Below are 24,858 nucleotides of genomic sequence, written 5' to 3' on the forward strand. Positions count from 1 at the left end.
AAAAACTGTAAAGATACTATAAGAAGCCAAAAATGTATTTTTAATAAAAGATAAGATAAATATCTCTTATGCTGTTTGAGCTCTATTTACATTTGATTTTATTTAAAATAACTTTCATAAAATCCCCCCAAATTTTACATTCTTCTCACTATCTCTGGCTAGACTTCTTTCCTTTACATATTTCTTATATACCTTTAGATTTTATTTTTTTTATACTGTCTAATAGCTTTAACTTCATTCTTCAACACATATATACCTAAAACACTGAGTCTGCTCACCATGCAACTCAGCAATAAATTCCGAACAAAGAAAAAAATGCTTATTAAAATGTCACTAACCTTTGCTTCATTATAATGCTTCAATTATTTAATCAACTAGAAATAGAAATTATACAAAATATTGAATTTAATGCCTTAAAGATGTTAAAATAAATGACAGTGTTTCACGTGCATCTGTATTGTGCAAATCATTCTTTTCATTTTTTAAATTTGAAAATTATTTATTGAGATCTTACTGTGTGCCAGGCTCTATGGTAGCCAGTGAGAAGAATAGTAAAAATACTTAGCCTATAAAGCTTACATTCTAGAGAAAAGAGGTCAACAATAAAAATAAATAAGTAAAACTTACAGTAGGTGTGACTTACAGCATTTCCTACCGTAATCATTCTGATGCTTCCCATGAGCCATACTTGCTTTTAGCTTGGGGGTGGGGAGGTGGATGAGAAGGAAGAAGCCTGAAAAAAACTTGCCCTCATGGAGGGTTCAGACAATTAACATGTATGATAGTGATACGTGTTCTCACTTTTACTCAATTCCAGCTCCCAGTTTTATGTAGATGCCTACCTTATTTAACCTCACCTAATGGCTTTTGGACTGAGTTATTCAGAAAGGAAGGAAGGAGAGTTAAAAGGAGGTGTCTTATTTGTGCTGAACCCTTTGTAAATTCCAATTTTATTAGAAAAAGATTTGACTTCAGAGTGTGAAGAGTTATTTTGAAGTATCATATATAGCTGAACTGATAATTTTGTAATTATTATCTTCCTCCTAAGGAATGGTCATATTTTTCACTTATCTTGTTTCCTTGTAGTATGTATTGAGTTCATGTCATAAACAGCTATATCAATAGTAATAGTTCTATCTTTGTTCAGTGAAAACTCACACTACTCACATGTCATCATTAGACCATATCCTTTAAATACCTGAATTCCCCCATCCCCCTTCAGCTGATCAAATCCTGCTCATCTTTTAAGACTAGGCTCCCCAAAGGTTATTTGAACAATAAACGCACTTCCCAACACTTACCCACCCAGGTAGAATTGTTCCACTTTTCCTTTGGGTGCCACTCTAATTCACTCACAGCTGCTGAAACGAAAATGTTATACTTTGGTGTTTACAGATTTGATCTCTTCCTAACCCTCACCTTTGCTCACCAGACTGAAAACCCTTCAATGGCAATTAACTGTCTTGTCTTTGCAGCTTCTAGTAAGAAGTACCTGGTCTTTATTAGGTACTTAATAAATGTTTCCTGATTAAACAAATAATGAGCTAATGAATAAATGTCATTTACATAAGGTGGTAAATTGACAGTCTCTCATTTTCCCTTCCTGTACTTAATGATTATATATTTCAAGACAACTAGTTCAATTTAGGCAGGTCGTTTTTGCCCACAGCCTAGGCCATAGGGGACTAAGTCTAAGGAAACCTCATTCTCATCTTATTATAAATAAATGAGCTGAAAATACCTATGAAGATTTCATTGGGCACCTGAAAGTTTCAAAATTTTATGCTATCCCTAAATAAAATTGGACTAGGACAAAGTGACCATGCTTTACATAAAAATAGATTTAGAAAACATAATAAATCCAGGTAACTGTTCTGACTATGAGGTTGGTGAACTCCTTGAAGTATGATGGAAAAGGAAAATGCAGAGTAACAAACAACAGATACCTCTTTTGAGAAGGAAAGGGTTGGTGGTGGTAGACTCCACAGAACGCAGTGGCCTTTTAGGCTAACGTCTTTCAAAGACATTCTGTTCTCCACTGTGAGCATTAACTGGGCAGGGCATGGCTCCCAGATAGATGAAAGTGACTTATAGTATCTTAAAGCAATAAATAATCTAATATTTATTATTTAGTATACTAGGCACTTTATAGCCATTATTATATTTATCCCCACAAAACCCTTTATTATCCTTGTATTTTATAGATGAGGAAACAGGCACAAAAATTCTGGTAATTTGTCCAAGGTCAGATACCTCAGAATAAAAAAGCTAATAGTTGAATCCAAGGTGTCAGTACATTCCTACCCACTATTCTGCTCCCAAACTTGAAATATAGCAAGAAAACTCTTCAGATGATGAAATTTTTAAAATACAGTTTCACATCCCTTGCAGTGACCTTGGAGGACCAAGGACTGACTGTAGATTTGCAGTGTTCTTGTATGTGTTTAGAATCACGGGAACAAGTCTTTGCTGTACAGCATCAGGGTAACTGAACCATCATTCGACTGGTGACTATTTAACAGGACATGTTGAGATCTTTCATGCAGAAACATAATGCTGCCTTTTTTTCCTTTCCATCTTATTTTACCATTCAGTAAAAATTGTCACCCTTTGGTACTTCTTATCAAGATATTTTGTATGCTGCTAATTTTCCTGACATTTATATGTAAAACATATCCCAGTGGAGGAATATACTAAATAATTAAAATCTATTTAGATTGCCTATGTTGTCTAACTCATGTAATGGAGATGTTTCTTAGGGCTAGTTATTTTTTTCTGAACAAAGTAATTTATTTGCACATGTTATTTTAATGAGTGATGATCAGGAAAGAAATATATCGTATGTTACTCTAGTCTAAGCATCATTTAGAAAAGACCAAATGCAAAAAAAAAAAAAAAAACACCCAAAAACCAAAAACATAACTGAAGAAGGCTGAAAATTACTACTCATTCCTAAGGGCAATATTCAGATATGGGTGGCAGGCATTATGCCAGTATAACAGATGGACACATTGAGGCCCCTACTTGTTGGTATGAAATATTAATATGAGGGCATGATTCCAAGCTGAGAACATAAAAACAAATTACTTTGGAGGTTAAGGGGATATGTTATCACTAATCCATCGCTGAGCTGAATTAGCCTTCAAAAATAAAAATCGCTCCCAATAACATGTTTAACCTAATGCTAAACTTATTTTAACCAGGTGGGGTTTTGGAGAGACTGTAGAAAGCTATTATAAATTTTCTGAACTCATCAAATATGGAATAAGAAGTTCGATACAGAAGATGATATATTGATCTGGGGATGCTAAAAATAAAGAGAGTGGAGATCTAGCCCTTAATGACCCTCAGAAGTAGAATCATGAAGTAATTTTATGGATGCCAAAATACTGTGTTGTACTTCCTTAATCCTAAACCAATAATCCTTCTCATCCTTAATGTTACAAAGAATTAGTGGTCAAGGTCACTTATAAAATATTCTGCAATATATAATAAAGAAAAATAACCTGTATAAATGTCTCTTTAGATTTACCACAAAGGGTCTTCCCAAGGTTTTCCAAGAAAGAAAGCAGAACAGATTAATTGTATAAGCAATTTTAGGGGTTAATGAATTACCTTTTACCTTTCTGGACCTCAATTTCCTCAGGGGTGCATGGCCTGCTTCATGTTGGCAGAGCTAAAAAAATTCATTAAGAATTCTGCAAATATAACATTCTGTTTCAAGGTCTGCGCTAATGCTTTTAGCTGGACTCGGCATCTGTGAAATTTCTGCCTTGTTCCTTAACTCTGGTCATGTCATTTAAACTCTCTGGGTCATATCTGTAAACCAGGTAGGAAAAATACAAGTCCTAACCATGCTACACAGAGATTCTGGAAAAGTGGTTAAAAAAAAAAAAAAAGGTAAAAATGAAGGTGGAAAAACAGTATCAAAGAAGCAACATATATGGCGTGATAATTGTTTTAAAATGAATTTTATGTGGAGAGGAGGATATAGAAGAAGAAAATGTAATACATCAGTTTTAAGTTTTGAAAGAAATTAATTTTGAACTTTAATAGTTTATTGCTATTAACAAATGAAAACTTTAGATAAATTTTTAAGCCTCTGATAAGAATAACTGTTAGTTTTATTGGGAAAATATATTTCTTAAATAATCCCACAATAAATCATTGTTGTAAACACCAGGCACAAGAGAATGATAAGGGAAAAGGAGAGAAGTAGGAATTAATTTTTTTTTTAACTTGACAGATTGTTAGATTCAGACACTGTCTATAACCATAAAGAGACAATGCCATGAAGTCACCTCTTAATATCCAAAAGGATCTCATTTGCAGAACTCTAATTATATGCTTTCATCCAACAGTCAACATGCTGGGTTAGTTTTTCTAGTTTGCACTTTATAAACTTTGAACTCAGTTTTTACTTCTTTTTTTGTAAAGAATAGTAGGTAAGCAGTCATATCTGGAAATTCAAGGGCACAACACAGGAAGCTGTTGACTCTTTGCAAAGGCATTTTTTTGTCTGATAGACTTAAGCCATTTCTCCTAGCTTTACCATTAGTTAGAAAAAGCATAACCACCTTGTGTTCTAAGCCATGCAAATAAAACCATCACTGAGAAGGGTGTATGTAAATTTCCACACCAAAAAATACAGTATGAGGTGGTATAATTAAAACGTAAATGCCTACATACCTTAGAGCTGTTAGCGGTTGCTGCTTACTAAATGGTACTATTTATGTGTCTAGCACTTTCATGTAAGTCATTATATGATTTCATGCTGAAAACCAGCCACAAGGGAGTATTAACTGAGTTCTCAGGTAAAGTAAGCAAGTTCCTCAGATAATACATGGCAGATACCCAACTCAAACCCTTGTCAGTTGTCCTTGACTGGGAGGTGCTTATAACTTGCACATTTAAACTCAGTGAATATGCCACCTTTCATTTAGTGGCAGTCATTTAAATTACAAGTGTCTAAAATAGTTATGCTATGGAAAGTGACCTTGTGTCTCTGAGTCAGATAAGTGATAGCTGGAAGAAAGACCAAAGCTCTACCCTCATCTCAAATGTTAGCAATAGCAGTAGGATCTCCACAAGGACAAGCATTTCTTTTCTATTACCACAGTCCGACTAGGCTGTGGTGGCACCAGTGTGGACACCCAACCGGAAGATGGATTCTAAAAGGGCTGAGTTTATGCTAGAATATTTAAATCAGACTTTACTGAGGGCCCAGGAATAGCAACATGGGCAAGACAAAGAAAGTAACATAGACACTGGAGAGCCAGTTTGGAAGATCCCGTTCCATTTGCTGTTCTCCAGCAAGTTGCTTCTCCCCGGCAGAGGTCACACTTCCCTGACCACCTGGCGATACTCTCGGCTTTCTCAAAGCCCAGCCCCAAGTGAGAAGGGCCCACAAAGAGACAAGTCTGCCTCCCATATTCTGACATCTGAGCTAAGGGCGGGCCTCTCTTCTCTGAGTAGCTAACACCAGAAATATCCACTACTTTATACTTTGCCTTCGCACAGCAGCACAGAATCACCCCAGCGCCACCGCTGAGCCAGTTCAGAACACTACCCAGGACACCCACGCTCCAGTAAGAGATAGGCTCAGTGTTCATGCAGCAGCATGTTACATACTGAAGGAGCTGTCTGTTACCCTATGAAACCCACACCCTACAACTAAAGCCTGTCTCAATTACCTAACTCTTTAATTATATATCTGAGCAATATTTTAATAAAATTACCCACACTGTGAACCAATAATACATTTTAATTAAACTTTTGTAATCACAATGCAAAGGCAAAGTTTTCATTTTCACTTAAAATTGTTTTAAAGAAAATGAGATGCTGTTTTTTTCAACAACGACAGCTACTACTTCACAACAAAAACAACAGCTACAACAAAAATATAAATAAATAAAAGGAAAGGAAAGTGCTTAAAGGGAGAAGAAGAGGGAAGCATACCTATTATACGTCATGGGTTTTTAATATAAATTAGATGCATAAGGATGGCCTGGGTAGAATGTAAATAACAATTACTGATCTGAGAGAACTCTCCTCCTGAGCAAAAATATTTCAGCTTATAAAATTCGATAGTCAGTGGAAATGATATTTCCAAATTGTAAAAAAAAAAAGAGAAATGTTATTCCAATTCTATATTTTAAGTATGAAGCTGGCCGATTGCCTTGGTTTTATATAAGAATCATTCCGTTTTAACATCAGACATCTTTGCAGAAACTCAGATTTTGGAAAAATGGCCTCATACTTAGTTATTTCAAGAAGGTGAATCAGAGAATGAGCCATTGCCTGAAGAGTCACCTTTTAAGAAGTCTGATTACAGCCCCTTTAATTTACTGTAACTTTGCAATATGTTTAAATCACAACTACTTGTAAAATAAAATTTGTATTTAGAACAAACAGCTCACGAAATCAAGATAGCTTTATCTGTTTTATCCTTCAGTTTCAGTATTGGAAGTATGATATAGACATTAAAACTGTGTGTTCATATGAAAAACACAAGTTTTTCATACTTGACTAATTCAAAGGCATAACACTTCTAACCTCGAATATTGCAGGTATCCTTTTATACACAAAGGTTAAACAGTCAGAGCTTGGGCGTGACTGTTTATGGGGCACATATTTTCTTCTGTCCCTCTGTCCCCTTTTTAATCCTGGTTGCTGGTCACCCAGCTATATGATGATTCCCAGGTGTTCCCAGCCTGGCTAAGTGGGAACAGCCTTCCCTTTGGACCTAGGGCTTCTGCTCTGCCCTGAATTCTCCTGGAGGCCAGAATGGCATGCTACTTTTGTTCCTCTTCTGATGTGGTAGTTACAAGGTAGTTACTTGCAGGGAGGTGAAAAAAACTTTCCAGCACAGATACCTCTAAGACCAGATACATTCATAGGAAACGTTGAAATGGCAGAGAAATGCTTCAGAAATGTAAACTTCCAAACACAGAGAAAAACTTGTTTCCCCGATTCATAAATTTTGTGGCAATGAAATTTGGCATTGACTTTACTGAACTTGGGGAACACAATGCTCTGGCTACTTGCCACACAAGGATTATTCTTATACTTGGCATCCTCACCATTTTTTGGAAGTTACCCCCAAAGAGAATCAACTTCATCACAGACAAACATATAGGTCAAGTTTATATGTCAGAAAGTCAATATTTTAGAAAGCTGTAACTAATGCCCACAGTGGGTGTCCATTGTTAAAGATGAGAACAAGTCTATCCTGTTTCGTTAACCAATACATTTCTGTGCTACAGCTCTACATTATAAATTGTGTTCACATAATTCAGAACTCTATCTATTAAATATCACTGAGACAAATGTACTTCAGTTACACACCCACCCACACCCTTTGCCTGCCATTGTCCACATAGAAACAGCCATAACTCAGCTATACAGTTTATGTAGTCACATTTTGGAGGACTACCTTACCCCATCAATATAAATATCATCATCATTTCATTGGTCCCATTTGTTTCATGCATGGTGCATTCAATGAAGCTTCGATTTTAAAACAGTTACACCAAAGACTGACAGTGGCAATGACACAAAAGAAACAGTTGGACAACTTGGAAATAATGGTTATGGGTTTCTTCGTAGTGAAGTGTAAAGTCATAGAAATGGTAAACTAAGAGAGAGATGAGCTTTTGTTTTTTATATCCTTGCTTTTAAACATTCTAAAATATAATATCTTTGCAAATAATGATATTGGTACTGGGATTAATGGTAAATATTAAGAACATTTTATGCAGCTTCTGGCATAATTCATCACCTTTATTACTAATTCTGCCATTACTAATCACAGCTGACTCACATTGATTTTTCTCCAAACGATTCATTACTATTCTTTAATATGGAACTCTTTAAGTGTGGTCTTATAATTGAGTTCTTTAAAAATTGTTCATTACTCTGGAGTCTTGTTCCTTCAATGTTCTGGCTCAGATCCCTCATCTGTTAACTGAAGAGCCTGAATCTGATGAGTTCTAAAATGCTATCGTTCCATGACTTCTAAACCATTTGACATCAAAAGGTTTTTACGCCTTTCCCACCGGTAGACCATCTATTTATTCTTTTACACTGGTACAACTCTTTTAAGAAAAGGCTCTATTTTGTATTTTAGGTTTATATCAGAACTTGATGCACTTTATTCTTATTCCCTTGCACCTCCCTTTAGTGGATCAAAGCAAAAAGAAAAAGTTTAGGGCTGGGTATGAATTCCCCCAAAATGCATCTCTGCATAACTATTTTTATTCTTATTTGTAAATTTCCTACCCCAACACTGTTTACTTCTTTCACTTATTTATTTTAGGCTGTGTACAGACTAAAATTTATCTAAAATAACTCACAAGACCTCACAACATCTATAAAAATGGTTCCTTTAACAGAGCTTTGGATATAAGAATTTCAAAGTGAACTTTATTTTTTTAAAAACACCAGATTTGAGTAGGACACATAAAAGTGGGGCACATAAAATGGTACTCAAGTTTGAGTAAAATTTTTAAAAAGGCATATTTTATTTTTAACCATACCTTCCACATTGCAATTTGTGATCAGTTTACTCTCTAATTAATATAGTTTGACATGTGTTTTTTTTTTCAGAGTTTTGATTTTGGACTCAAAGCGTACATTTGTACCATAGCCCATAGTAGGTGGAATACCTAGTGCATTATGCTGCAAGGGGTAATTGCAACTTGAGGGAGAAAGTGGGATTCTTCTGATTGTCACCTGAACTGGGTTTCACTGTAGTTCTGGAGGAGGCAGACAGAGAGGCAGAAGAAAGGAGAGAGTTAAAGCCTTTGCAAAAATTCACAGAATGTAGGCAAGTGATTCAGATCAAGAGCACTGCCGTATTGGTAGAGAGATGGGAGAACGAACTGGAAAGAGTAAAACCCAGCTCAAGTACTGCGAGGGGAAAAAACAGTCACAGCGCAGCTGCTGTGGACCAGAGTACCTGGGTGGCACATACACTAGAAGTGTCCCTTGATCACTGCCCCCATCACAGACCTCACTTGGTTGTGGGCATGCAGGAGGATGAATAACTTAATTTTGACTCTTCTTTATATTTATTTCCAAAATTATTCTGTAGTATATGAGGGGAAAAATTTATTTTAAAGACACTTCTTATAAATGTCCCTAAAATGACGTCTATATGAACCTAAGTAAATAACCTCAAATTATAATAATCTTAAAAAGCATTGTGTGAGTTATTTTTTATTAGTAAAAATCAAATGTCAAAAAGGGCTTCTGTCGAGAGTGGCACACGTAAGGTAGATCATTTGCTCTTCGTCTGGAATCAACATCGAGAGATCTCAGAAGCATAATTTTTTGGTACCTGGGCAGCTGGTGATCGTTGGTCCTGGTGCCCCTGGTTTTTAGTCTGGAAAAGCAGAGTGTTTTTTTCCAGTCAGCTAGAATGGTAATGTAGAGTTTTTCCAAACATGCATATTGTCACAGGTTTTGTAATTTCTAGAGCTCTAGCAATAAATTTTTTGATGACCAAAAAAAAAAAAGAATCAAATGTCATGTTAATTAACCACAGAAACAGATCCCACAGTTAAGGCAATAAGCCAATTTTCAGAATGCTTTTTAATGTAAAACTGTTTCGCTAGGGAATTAATATGTCCTTTGTAATTTTTAATAACTTATGAAGCTATTTGAATATCAAAAACCCCACCTGTTTTCTGTAACAGATTGATAATTAGGAAGAGATCTTGGAAGATGTAATTTTATTTATCAACTTATATTCAATTCACAGCTGACTCTTCACATTGATTTTCCTTCAAATGATTCATTAGGATTCTTTATTATAGAGCTCTTTAATTGTGGTCTTGTAACTGAGTTCTTTAGAAATTGTCTATTACTCTGGAATCTAGTTCCTTAAATTCTCTGGCTCTTAATGCTTAAGTTACGTTAGGAAATGTTCCTTTTGTTTCCACCAGTATTCACTCTACACCCTAATTAGTCTCTAGATATCTCTTGGGTATGTAGCTGAGATATGTCTTGTTATGTTAAGAAAAAAGGAAGTGCAAAATTCTTGAATATATGGTGTCTTTGCAGAAGAAAGTGTCAATTAAAGCACTCCGTGTTTTTTCTGCACATATATATGTCTTATCAAAATAATTTAAAATTCTTTTCACAAGATGATGCAGAGTTTGAAGGTTGAAATCTAATACTTTGTACAATGCATACACTTTTAAATAGTTGCTTCCCATAATATAAAGATAATTTTGCTCATGATTTGAGGCATCTTTGAGACATCTGTCTATGCAATGTTTCCTCCTACTTTTAAGGATATTCAAAATAAATTACCATATTCTTTAGATTAGGTGGACTATTATTCAAAGAAAATGGATTTATTAAAATAATTATATATCCCCACACAGACATACTTCCCCCACTCTAGTTTGGGAATTTAAAATCAAAACAACAAATTAATCTGCAAAACTTTTCACCGTCAAACTTACTATGAACCTGCTAAGGTGTCACTATAGCTCATTAAGGGCAAGGGCTGTACCTGAGTCTTACTCATTTTTTTTTAATTAAATTTTTTTTGGGGGGGCTCCGTTTGGTCTTTGTTGCTGCGCGCGCGCTTTCTCTAGCTGCAGCAAGCCGGGCTGCTCTTCATTGCTGTGGGCGGGCTTTTCATTGCAGTGGCTTCTCTTGTTGCCGAGCACGGGCTCTAGGTGCGCGGGCTCAGTAGTTGTGGCACACAGGCCCTAGAGCATGCGGGCTTCAGTAGTTGCAGCATGTGGACTCAGTAGTTGCGGCGTGTGGGCTCAGTAGTTAGAGCGTGTGGACTGTAGGGTGCAAGCTCAGTAGTTGTTGTACACGGGCTTAATTGCTCGGTGGCATGTGGGATCTTCCCGGACCAGGGCCCAAACCTGTGTCCCCTGCATTGGCAGGTGGATTCTTAACCACTGCGCCACCAGGGAAGTCCTTACTCATCTTTAAATACATCTTTGTGACAGTGCCTGGCAAATAGAAAGGTCTAATAACCTGTTTGCAGAATGAATGAACTAACTACTCTAACTTCACCTAATTGCATGTAATAGCTTGCTCTCCTTCATTATGATTGCAGTTATATAAAGGGTGTTTTATTCATTTTCTGAGTATATTTGAATACGCATCTAGGCTAACAATAGAAATTTAAATTTTAATCATTGCTTCTTCAATTTGGAGCATGGAGAGATGAAGGGTCACAGTGTAAGGGTTTGCTACATGTTAACCTTTGCCTATATCATGCATTCACCTATTAATATTTAATGAGCACCTACAGTGTACGAAGTTGTGTGCTAGGCACTGAGAAACGAGTACTTAAAGATATTTCAAATGTTTCTTTTTGCCTCCAGGAACTTTAAGTTTAGCAGTCACATGATTCCTATCTTGGATTAAAATAGACTTTTATTGTTTCTAATTATTTAATCATCTTCCTGTAGAAGAATTAAGTATGCTTGTCACATTGATGTTGAGTTTAACCATATGTTTTAGGCTAATGAAATATGAGTGTAAGTGATATATGTTGCATTTGAACAAAAGTTTTAAAAGGCATTGCGTGGTTCAGTCATTGAATTTTCCTCTGCCATGAGAACAATGTGCCCCAAATAGTGACAGCCCCTTTATCCTGGGTCCTGGAATAAAGAAGGATCTAGGAACAGAGCCAATGACAACCCACAGCTACCTTAGTCTATATTAGTAGGAGCAAAAACTAAGGCATTTTTTGAGTAGGTTACTGAGATTTGGAAACTTGCTTTATCCACAGTGTAGTCTTCGAAATGTGACTAATATACATGGACAAAGTTCAACAGTAGTTTCCCAGGTAATTTTAATGTCAGAAAATTATTCTCACAAAGTGGCTTTCTGCCTTAAAAAAATGTAGAAATTTCTACTGATTACATTGAAAAATAAAAACTAGATCTGTCTGACTCCATGATTTATCTACTGTACCAAATTCCCTTTAATGTAATACTAATGATAATTGCTGTAATAGGAGTATGAGATGACATCTATCAAACACACTCTTTGACTTTATTACACTTTCATACTTCATCTTCCCAACACTTATACATGGAAAGCATTTTTCTTTTCTAGGTTAAAAAAATTAAGTTATTTGCCCAAAATCACGTCTGTCTTCACTCTTACCCACTTCTCATTCTTGTTTCTTAACTGCTTTTCAAACAGTTTTGGCAGTAAAAGTCTGTAAAGGTACTGTGATACAAAGGAAAGGGTTCTGAAGACAGAAGACCTGTTTCACTCTCCATTACTAGCTATGTGACTTTAAGGGCATCACTTAACTTACTTATCACTCAGGTTACTGATCCGTAAAATGAGTTTGATGCAGGCTCAAAACAAGAAATATACATGAAAGGTCTTTATAAATTATGAGGTACAAAGATGTATGATATTGTCACAGTTATATAGAAAGAATGATCTTCCCTCTTTTGATCATTAACTTTGTAGGTCAACAGCAATTATCCACAGACTTCTCATGGTTTTACCAGAAATATCCCCTCTGTGGATTCACTCTTTACTGCCAACCTTTTTTTCCCACTCTGCATACTCCATTTCCCAATCACCAGTGATCAAAAGAAAAAAACAAACTGAGACAGAAAAATAGACAGTCAGAAATGTAAAGAGGCATAGTCAGCTTTATTTATAATGATCACTATCAGTTAGGAAGAGATAGCCTGTGGTAACCAAGCTCATATATCCAGGAATTTAACCTTTCCTTGTCAATGACATAAGAAACTCTTTTATATCAGATATATTTTGCAAAGATTAGGCAAAGGTTGCTTTTTAAGCGACTGCAGCAGGCTGCATTTTCCAAAGACAGCTGTACCAATATCTCCCCTATCTCTCATCTCTTGCCACTGTCCTATCAAAAGAGAGAGCCTATTTCTTTACTCCTTTAAATATAGGTGGACCCTGTGGCCTCTTTGACCAATAGAACATGAAAGAAATAATGCTATCCTAGTTCCAGGCTTAGGCTTTCATTGGCCTGGCAGCTTCCCCTTTCTGCCTCCTGTAAAGCTCACAACTGAACACTCATTCTTGGGATGCTTCCTCTAGAAACTAAGGCACCGTTCTCTGAGAAGCCCAAGCCACTTGAAGGTCCATGTAAGCATTCCAGTCAGTAGCTGTACTTAAGCTCCCAACCATCAGCCAGCTTCAACTGCCAGCCATGTAAAGTGCACCATCTTGGATAGCCAGTCCAGTCCAGCCTTCAGATGACGGCAACGACAACCAAAATCTCACTGAAACATAAAGGAAACTAAACTTGAACAAGTCAGCTCAGAACTTAACCTACAGAACGATGCAAAATAATAATAAATTATTTATTTGTTGGGGTGGTTTGCTACATTGCAATAGCTACCAGAACACTATCTACTGCATGATTTTCCAGACGTGATTGTCCTTTGTTTCATTCTATAAATGCATTAATACAATTTAACTAAAACCAACATGATTTTTAAAATCATTTAGTGATTTCATTGTATTGATGCTATGTGTTTTTAAAATTCTATAAACTAACTTTAAAATGAAGACATTATTTCACGTTTTGAAGCTTACTGTAAAAATGTTTAGGAAAAGATGGAACTAGCATGCGAAGACAAAACATATTGAATTTTTATTCAATTATTTGCGTGGGGATTTGGGGATCTAGACTGAATTTATTTTAAAAATAATGGATTTTGAAGACTCAGTAAGACAGGTTTTCAAGTATCAGTTTTCTTGAATTTTAAATAATGTATCATAGCTGGTAAATTGCAACCAGGTGTTTCCCACTGATTTCCTCTTTTGTGGGGATCTTTTTTTTCCCCAAATGAAAAATACCTTTCTTCTTTTTTATAATTATAAAAGTAATACACACTTATTATTGAGAATTCCAGCATAGACTGTAAAAAAAGTAGAGGTAAGAGTCATTTTAATATTCACATCCCAAAGATAGTGTTAGATAATCAAGTGTCTTTGGCAAGTTATTTCATCTCTCTGTGATTCAGTTTCATCTACAAAATCAAAATAATAATAATTCTTAGGCTTTCTGTGGAACTACATAAAATGATACATGCAGAACACATATAACAGAGTCTGGAATAAAATAAGTATTCAATATGTTAGTTTTAATTAGTAACAGTTTGATGTATAAGTGTGTTTCCTTCCAGATTTCTATTCTAAGCATGCATAATTACATGTATACACTTTTAGCAAAACTTTGTGGAATCATAAATGCTTAGTTTTCAAGCTAATTTTTTTAACTCTTCACTATATCATAGGGATATAGTTTTACAACAATACATAGAAATATGCCTCATTCCTCCTTATAACCACATTGTATTCTAATTTATAAAAACATATGTAAAATATACCCAGAGTTCTATTTTAATTATTATTATTTTTTTTTACAATTTGAGCTAGTATATAAAACACTGCAATGAACATTCTTATTTTAAAAAGTATCTCACACATAGGATTCTATAAGCAAGAAAACCAGAAAAAATATTATCTTAAAATATATGGAACTTTTTACTCAAATAGATCAGAATATTTTATGATCATGTGGCACATGCTTTATTAACTCTAAACCCTTATAGAAACCATGAGTCTGCTCATCTACATGCAGATAAAATTCTAATAAAACCAATATATAGGACCACAAAAACTAGAAAAATCAAAAACCTAAAATCCCCATAATATTATCAGGCTCCATAAATAATCAAGTTTAGTTAAGGACTTTGGGTGCCTGTATTATGTTCAGCATGTCATGAAGAGAACCTTTATTTCATTATGTCATGTAAAATTCTAATCAAAGACTAAGTAAGTTCCAAACATATGTGAGTATCTGAAGACAGAATTTGGGTAAAGAATATCAACCATAGATACTGACAAATTGAATGAAACTGAGGTATTAGCATGCTAACATTGAACTGACATAAAGATTAATACAAAATGTCAGAGAGTGAGATATTTAATTGGTATTAACCCCAAGTAAATTTCACACAGCGGGACCAACCTGCCTGTCTTATCTCTTCTTCTCTGCTTCTTTAAGCAGGATATTCAAACACTAACAGTGATAGAGCCAAGAGGTTTGGCTTGATGGAGGAGAGGAAGGGAAGAATTTGACTCCAATAGTTTCATTAGCCCCTGATCTCAGTCCTCCTACAAATACATGTAAGATCCCTGTAGAAACACCAAACTTGCTATGAAAACACAGCTCTGACCAGTTTCCTATTCCTCGCCTTCTAACCAAGTTCCTCTCATTTGACAATTCTGGATTCCCCACTGACTGCTAGATGTTTGGGCAACTTTCACATAATAAATCTTTTACATGGAGTCATGTGGACGCATGTATGAAATGTTTTACCAGAAGCTTTTGGCTTCTTATATTCATATGAAGTCTTCTTTTTCTAGAAGTGTTGTAGACAAATACATGCATAAATAAAGTATATCCCCTATGGTACACTGAATGATGGCCCTGGAAAGAGGTCTATGCCCTAAACCCCAGAACCTGTGAATATGTTACTTTACACTGCAAAAGGGACTCTGCAGATATGATTAGGTTAAGGATCTTGAGATGGGTAGATTCTTCTGGATTTTCCATGTGGGCCCAATGTCATCACAAGGGTCTTTATAAAATTGGGGCAGGAATGTCACAGTCATTGAGGGTGATGTGACCCCAGAAGCAGAGGGAAGGAAGAGAGTATGCAGACGATTAGAAGATGTGACATTAATTGCTTGAAAACGGAGGAAGGGGTTATGAACCAAGGAATGCAGGTGACCTCTAGAAGCTGTAAAAAACAAAAAAACGTATTCATCCCTAGAGCCTCCAGAATGCAGCCCTGCCAGCCCATTTTGGATTTCTGACCTCCAGAACTGTAAAATAATCAATTCATATTGTTTTAACTTACTAGGTTTGTAATAATTTGTTGTAGCAGCAATAGGAAACTAATACACTCCCAGTGAGGTATGTCACGGCAAAGAATTGCATAGCTCATTTCTTCACAGTAAAGTAGCCAAATATGTAAAGTTTAAGAAGAGTATGACTAGCTAGAGACACTTGTCATAGAAATATTCACGTGCTGAATTCTGATAAGAACACAAGCGTGGTTATATTTTATACCTCTCTTTGTAATCCTCACTCATTTCCCTCAGTGTTCACCCATAAGTTCATTCTAGTTGTATCCTTCCAAAATGACACAAAAGGGTATGGAGTAAACTACATCTTACTTTTACTGCTTTTTGTCACAATGATTTTGAACTATCTCTGTAGCTATGCCAAGGATGAAGTGACTTGTTTCTTGAAGTTAGGATCCCTAAGTCACTGATAACCCAATATTCCCTAAATCTTGTAAAGAAGTACACCTGGGGTGTGTAAGCAAATGCAACTAACATAGTTACTTCAGATCCAACTCTACTATGAGTTATAGCCATGCAGTTTCTGGTAGAACCTACTATTGGAAGTTTATTTATTCATTAAACTTGAATCAAAACCTTTGTGCAGAAGGGTTATGTGGTTTTAATAAACATAAACAAGCCGAGAGTGGCATAATTTCATTTTATACTCAAATTGGGAAGTTAACTTATACAGGAATAACACAAGAGAATCCTATGAAATAGACTATCAGTGTACACTGGAATAATAAAGTACATAATCCTTTTAAAAGTGCTGAGGAGATTCAGATTAAAAGGTAACTGGAGCCCTTTGGGATTGTCTGTTACATTGCCCTTGACTCCCTAGATTCCTGCAAAGAGAAGAGAAAAGCTACGATTCTTAAATTGCGTTTTTTAGATGAAGGCAACATGTATCTTTCTCACTGCTGGGTCCAAGGAACTATGAGAATGAGGTATCTAACATGGCCAGTTAGTGTCTTCATTTTAGACTTTCTTTTGTCACTTCTTTTGTCTTGTTAGGAAGATCTGTATTTAAAAGGTTAATTACTCTTTGTCATACTTTTCCGTTGGTTCCATAGTGCTCATAACAACTCTTAGAATAATTATGAAATGTAAAATTCACATTCTGTACCAAGAATTTAGTAATTAAAAACCCAAGCTGTAAAGTGGTAGTGAGTCTTTATATGTTGACATAAGGAATCTTTCCAATGCTGGAAATTTTTTCAAATGTTAAAAATGCCACAAGGGTTTAGATTATTGCATGAATAATGAGCAAAGGAATTAAAACATACCAAGGATACTATACAAAATGATATAATAACCCAGTTATGTCATCTCAGAAATAAGGGGATCAATCCTTTTAAATGTATCATAATTAGATTCATTAAACCCTTCTTGATGTCCTTTGTAATTTCATCCTGTACATCTTGAAGTAACAAATTTCTTAAATATACTAATAATTATGAATAAAACTATGCTTTGTTTTAGTTTCAATTTTAAGAATTCCTTTTTGTAACATTAGGAGGAACTGTCTTGTTCTAATTAAGACCTTTGAGGAGACCCAATAAATAGCACCTCCTTCCCTACCACACACCAAACATTAAACTAGTGGAAAAATATGATAAAAGCGTGCAATTCCTGGAACAAAACTTCACCTTTACTATTCAAAAAAATGTCTCGAATAGCATTTTCTGGTTATATTTTTGGGAGGTTTAGACTTCCTAATATTAAACCCCAGAATACAACAGCCTTATCTACCCAGTTAGAGACATGAGAGAAGAAAATGTGCTCCCTTTGGTCAGGCTTATTCTTAAGAGGTAAAAAGAAGAGCTGAGTCAAACATTCCCAACATACTGTCCCAATTCTGCCAACCAGATAAATCACACTACCTTCCCAAGGGCAAGGTGACCAAAGGGATGGAGAGGAGTCGGGAGCATTATGCGAATCTAGCTTTCTGGACATGAAAGGAAACATCTGGAAAGAAAAGAAGCAGCATTTCCCCACTAACTGGACTCACAGATTCTTTCCAACACACCTAATATGCAGTCCTTCTGTTTATCTATTTTTATAAACCTTGAGAATAGTCCCTTAATCTTTAATTTTCCAGATAAGGGGTATATCTGTAAGATGTATACTTCCTAAGAAAGTTTGGCCTGTTGCTCATTTTAATTGCATATCTGGGGAACTTGTCTATCACTTATGCACTTCCTGATGTCTAGTTAAGAAGGGTAACTCTTTATATTATCCTGGGAATGGATTAACCCTATACTTTTTACAGACCTTTTGTTTCTAGTGAGTTTCGAATACCTTTCCTAAGGATGTGCTCAGAAATGTTGTTGGTCTACTCAACAGGAGCATGCTGAGCCTATGTCTATGGGCAGCAATGAAAATGCTCACTGTAGCTTTCTAATGACTCATAATTGCTGGTTGAGACCAATCCATCATCTTGCAAATATCATCTGGATTAATTATTCCTAAAATGCCTTGCCTTCAAACCCACACTGAAACTTTTTCTGCCATTCCACACAGTCAACATAACTAAATCTCTATTCAGTGTATTCCCCATAGGTCAAAATTATACTACATGCACAAGCTCCCTGTGATTTTACTGAACTTTTATAAAAACGTCAGATAAGACAAGTTCCAGAAGTAATTTTTGCTGTGTAGTAGTTTCTTACAGATGCCTGATAAAATACTACAAATGAGCAGCTAAAAACCATGCCCATATATTAGCTCATGGTTCTGGAGGTCAGAAGTCTGGGCACGGTGTGGCTGGGTTCTCTGCTCAGGGTCTTACCAGGTTGAAATCAAGCTATCATCCTGGGCTGTGGTTCTCACCTGAGCTCAGGTCTTCTTCAGGTGTACTGGTTGATGGCAGAATTCATTTTCTGTGGTTGTAGGTCTGTGTCCCTGCTTTCCTGTTAACTCTTACTTTGGTGCCACATTCAGCTTCTAGGGGCTCCTGATCTCAGCTGTTCAAAATAGGGTGTTTGCTTTCTTCCAGACCAGCAAAGACTTCCCCTCCTGTGACCAGCCAGAGAAAAATTTCTGCCTTCAAATGTCCCAAATGATTACGTTAGGTTCCCCTGGATAATCTCCCTTTCTTAAAGTCAACTGTGCCATATGATGTAAATGAATTGTGAGAGTTAAACCCATCATATTCACTGTGGCTAGAATTATGCAGGATGTGTATACTAGAGACAGAAAATCTTGGGGACCATCTTAGAATTCTACCTACCAATCACTGTTAACAAGTCCTAGGCATAGAAATGCCTGATTATTTCTCTCCTTTTTTCTTTCTTATTTTTGAATCAGCTCCTTATCTTTGCAAAACACTGTCCAAATGAGACTGTCATTCAATTTTTAAAATCTCTGGTAAATATCTGTTAAAAATTTTTTTTAAGTCTAAATGAATTACTTAAATAAACAGGGCACTTAGAACCAGCCAAACCTGGACAAGGGTCTGGATTCTCCTTCTTCATGGTGACTCGACCTCAGCCAGTTTAGTGATGTAGTTATGGAACCCTTTCAGTCTGTTTCCCCCTATAAGATGGAGACAGTAATGCCCACCTCTGGAGCCCTGTCAGGATTTAATAGGTGTGTTAAAATTCTTACCACAATGCTAGGTTCAGAGTAGCCAGCTAACAGTTTCTCTCCTTTTCCTTCGTTTTATTTATCTTTTCATTTTGGTTCTGCTTGGTTTTTATTTAAACTCAGAAATCTGCAATAGATCAAATAGACCAGATTTTGCCTTACAGAAAAATGTTACCGTTCCACCAACACATTATTCTCAACAGGGTTACAGTATTCTACAATTTATTACCATTGCCAACACCTTGCGTGGTATGGAAGAGCTCTAATTTGTTGATCCCTCTTAAAATGCTTATCATGGGAATCACACTGACCAGCATATTGATCATCAAAATAATAAATTACATACTTGGGGCGCCAGCACCACACCTTGAGTACTTTAAATATTGATCATGGGAGGTGATTTATTTATATTGGTTTTGTACAACACATTTAATGCGTTCTACTTATATAATGCGGTTCTAGAACTACTCCATGTCTAATAGAATTCTTAGCTGAGTTTCCTTTTCTACAGTGAGTAGAACTTCAGGGATCAAATTTGTTCCCCAGTTCATTGCCTTTGTTTTTTTTAATCATCCAATAACTTAGTTAACTTAATTAATCGCTTAGAAATTATTTGCAAGTGTCCCTCAAATTAGTTTTTGCTTAATTTTTTACACTTGACATTTGACTCTTACTAGGTTCCCTGATTCTTTTTTCACAATTTCTTCACTTCGGAAAAAAGTCTTAATTTTTTTTTTTCTTCATTCAAGTGTGTAGTTTTATCACTTAATCATGCAGGACTTGTGGTCAAGTTACTTTCTTCGAAATACATTGTGGTGCTTTTAAATGACTTAAAGGTTTCCCCTGGGATATTAATGAGTAGTTTTTTTTCAGTGTTTTAAATATTCTGTCAGTTTGGCTGTTTCTTTGTTTTCTTTTCTATCATTAGGCACCCTCCTTCCAGTGGATATTTTTGGTTCCCCTCACTTTTATTAAAATGTTGAATTTGATCATGCTATTACCACTTAATAATTACCACTCTTCTGACCACTGCTCAGAGCTAAACCTATTACATTTCATCCTCCTTGAAATTCTAAAGGAATTTTATCTCAAAGTCATTTATCATATCCAAATTCCTGACACCCACATTTTGTCATGGTTACGATTTCTGCCAATCTATATGGGGATAAATGTGCTGCCTTTTAACTATTACCTGGCTTAATTTTTTGGGTTCTCTTTGTCTTGTTTAACATATATGATTTATTCTCATTGTCCCAGTATTTTGCTACATCTTTATTCCTTAAATATGGACTGTCTGCTTACCAAGTTTCCACTTACTTCCCTTGTTTTGTAGTATTTTTATCTTGGATGAATCAATATTCAAATATTTTTTGAATGCTCAAATCGAGTAATTTGAAGAGAGTTAATAAAAGAATAACACATAAAAGCACAATAAGGAATGGTGCAGTGTTCCAGGCTGAGTAACAGTGAAGAGCCATTCGAAGAGGCAAGCAGAGGGAGTGATAATTACTGGAACCCTGGGGCTATATGAGGGCTGCCAGAAACTGAAATTTAGTGATGGATGCATCCAACTCTCTGCAACCCAGTAGGACTAGAGTGTAAGGAATAAATACTCCTTCACTTTCCTCCCTTCGATTTCCTACCGGAAATCCCCACTGGCTAAAACCCAACTGGAATTCAGAGGATAACAGAGTCCTTTCAGCATCTTCTCTTCATTCTGAGCAGGAAAAGAGGGATACAGAGTGAGCCTGGAAGGGAAACTGAAGAAATCCTGCAGAAACACCAACAATGCTTACACCCCAATCTCAATGCCTTGTTAGAGAGGATGTGGCTTTGGAGCAGCATATGCCATTGTTCAATTTTTCTCCCTCCAACTGGGCTCTCAAATACCATTCACTGTCCATATATTTTGTCAAGCATTCCCTATCACCATGGCTTCTGAGATGAGCTTGGAAATACTTAACGCATTCTTAATTAAGATGCAACTTGTTGTCACCTCTCTGGGAAGCTTTCCATAAAGTCCACACGAAGACACTTTGAAATACATGATTGTTTCTCAGGTGCAGTTCTTAGAAGGAGCAGCATTTTAAAGAACATTAATGGCATCAATCCAACCTCTTCTTGTCAATCAAAATTTTGGAATAGGGCCTTCTTACTGTGCTTTCCAGTGATGTTACTAGATGACTCAATGTTGATTCGTTTCCTGTTCTTGTTAGCATTAATTGTAATAATATTGTCTGTTTTCTTTGTCCCTAGAAATTTACAACGACAGGAAAGGAAAGGAATCTAAGAAATAGTCTTTTCATCTTAAAAGTCTGAATCTCTTTCTTTTCAAATGTAATACATGATAGATCAGCCTTGCTAGTGGTTTTATAATGTCTACTGAAATCTCACCAGTGTGTTCTATCTAATTTTTTTTTCAGTTCTTCTTTACCATTTGAGGGGTGATAAACGTCTCCATTGCCATCAAAACATCTCTACCATTGGCTCACCATAGTGCCTGAAATTCCCATCTTTAGAGAAACTTCTCTGATATAGGACTTTATCTCCAGGAAGTTCCTATCAAGTGGGTTTAGATTAACTAAGAGAGGTAACATGTTGACATACAGAATCACTAATCAGCTTCAAAGTCATCAGGCAAAAAGAGTCATTGACGTTCAGATGGAGGTTCCCATTTAGAGAAGCTAAAGGCCTAACCTTCAGCTGACGGAATTAACCCCGGCTCTTTTTTTTTTTCCTGTCTCAGTTTATTTAACAATAGGTAGTAAGAAATCAAATTTAACAGTCTATACAGTGATCCAAAGTTCATATTTGTAAGTAATCAACTTTAATCCCATGATTTACAAGTTGAGGGTTTTTGCTTTCTATTTTCAAGTTTTACAGAAAGTGTGTGTGTGTGTGTGTGTTGGAGGGGGTGGGTGGGCAGGTAAGGAGGAAGAAAGCAAGCAAAGAAGAAACCCCAGGGGCATTTTGCATGTTAAAATCATCCCACTGGAATCGTTTCTTACCCTCTTTTTAATTTTTTCCTTTGTTAGATGTAAAAATAACGAAAAAAATTCTTTCAAGAAACAGAACCACAATATATAATACATCAATTTGGCAGCTGCCCCTGTATATTTTGAAAAAGTCATTTTTCTCTCTACATGTACAAATTACTTTAATACTTGAAGTTTTTACGATCAGACTTATGGAATAGAAGATTTTCTGGAGCACAAAAGTTGACTTGAGGGGAGGAAAGGGGGCTTTTTTCCTTTTTTTTTAAGACATTTTTAAAAGAATGAACATCTTTGAATCCAGAGAAAAAACTTGGTATTTTAATATATATTTATAGAGAGAGAGAATGTAATTTTCAAGTAACATTAACCCCTTTTGTCCTCTGGTTTTAGAAATGTTCTTTTCTAACTCTTCCATAAAGTGAGGAAACTAGGGGAAAATGTCAGCCATCTGCACCAGTAAATAATAACTATTAATATTACATATTTTCATTAATTTAAAAAAAAATAAAACCCATTGGAGGTACAAGGCAGGAGCATGTGGTTGGCTTCACAGACCTCAGCCTCCTCCCAATGCACATGTCCAGCATATTTCTAGTCATGGGTAAAACCAAAGAGCAGAGGGTTTATCTGCAAAAAATCTCAAATACCAGAGCTGAGATTTATCTGAAAATTAAGCCCCAGGTATCTCTGTCAGCAAGTGCTTAGGGAAGACCTTTGGTTAAATATATGGACTGGTAAATTTTCATAAAAGATAAGACAGGAGAAGTTTAGGGCTAAGGGCACATCAGAGGCAAGGTCTGGGGAGGGAATTATAAAGTTAGAGGCCAATAGGACTGGAAATACGGAGTGTGCATAGGCCGTTAGATGCTCACAAGGGAAATGGGTATATTACAAGCACATTTTGTCCCCTCTCCCCAGCTTAAAAATATGATTGGTCCATCTTATTGGCTACAGAACTCAAAATTATGCTTTGATCATCTCTTTATGATAAGAGACACTTCTTTCAATATACAGGCAAGGTTTTAAACTTTTGCAGATATTGACTCATTTTATCCTCACAATAACTCCGTGAAGTGGGTAACATCATCATCCTGATATTACAGATAGGAAAAAACTGGTCTTAGAGCATTTAAGTCACTTATTCTAATATCAAACACTGCCAAGTGGCAGATCCAGGAATTAGCCCCTGACATTCTGATGCAGAGGCTTTATGCTTAACCATTACACTGTACATTCTCTCGTGGATACAGAAAGTACATCTTGCCCCTCAGATTAACATGTTGCTGTGTGCATCAATCAGATCATCCCACCCCACATCTTTCTCTGTGGTCTCAGTGTGTAGCTGGACCACGGCAGTCACTACTCTGCTACCTTGAAAAGGCACTAGGCTTGGTCGTGAATCCTGGTATGGGTAAAACGCAAAAGCAACAAGAAGTGTGGTCTGGGTGAATTTTAAATAGAACATCTCTCTGTGTAGCTGTGCAACCGTTTCTGGAAAAATATATGCAGGGCAAGATGAACCACTGCAAAGCAATCCCTCCATAAGGCATCTGCTGCAGGTCCATGCCTCTGGCAGCCTTCGGGAATAGAGAACATCTGTAGTAGCCACATGCCCCAAAGCCTGGTGTCAAAGCCCAGGAGTTCCCCACTAACGCTGCCAATGGGAGAAAAAGCCCTGCTTTCACTAGTTTCCAGGACAGGACATCCTTTCTGCTCCTTCTGCTATTTTGTAAAAACAGCCTAGGCATTTAAAAAATAAAAATGAAAATCCTAAGTTATAATGGTCAAACGGGATAGGAAATTTTGTGAAAAGAGAGGAGTGTTAAGTTACCTAGAGAAATATCTTCAATTTCACCTTTTTCTGCTTCTATCACTTTTGTCCCAGACAGGCCTACGGAGCCTAATTTTAATTCCGTCAAGTTCTGTGCAAACACAGTGAGAGCAAACCAACAACCAAGAATACACCGTGCACACAGCACACCAGGCATATGGCCGTGCACAGCCTTCGTCAGCAACGACATCCGCGTGGCGGTGCCTGGCCTCAGGATTCTACTTGTGTTTGACCTTGACAGTAGTGTGTACATACCAGGGTGATGTGCAGATTTGCTCTTATGTTGAGTCAGTCCAGTTGGTTCAGTGTTAATGCAGTTTTACTGGGTAAATGGCAGTTGGGTGGGATGGACTTGCTTGAGGTATATCAGAGGTTTGGTAACATGAGTATGTCTTATGAAAAAAATTTTGAACCAAATAACATTTACTTGGTGTAAAAACCACAGAGCATTAAAAAATTGTCATAAACATGCCCCAAAAGTTCCTGATTACAAACGTAGACTTGGTTTGCCTGTAAATCAGCCTCAGCTTGTTGCTAACACTT

At 36.3% G+C, this 24,858-nt stretch overlaps 1 protein-coding gene and 1 non-coding gene across 2 annotated transcripts in view; both read left to right on the forward strand.

The window, feature by feature from the left end:
- KCNH7 (potassium voltage-gated channel subfamily H member 7) overlaps window positions 1–24,858 on the forward strand; it is a 454,727-nt gene that overhangs the window by 271,812 nt on the left and 158,057 nt on the right. The window lies entirely within an intron of this gene.
- Window positions 9,242–9,375, forward strand: LOC114897339. Its single transcript, XR_003794065.1, has one exon. It is a non-coding gene; the product is annotated as a U11 spliceosomal RNA (small nuclear RNA).

Source organism: Monodon monoceros, unplaced genomic scaffold (genome assembly GCF_005190385.1).
Source record: "Monodon monoceros isolate NGI ecotype Baffin Bay Population unplaced genomic scaffold, NGI_Narwhal_1 Super_Scaffold_16, whole genome shotgun sequence".
Classification (NCBI taxonomy): Eukaryota; Metazoa; Chordata; class Mammalia; order Artiodactyla; family Monodontidae; genus Monodon; species Monodon monoceros.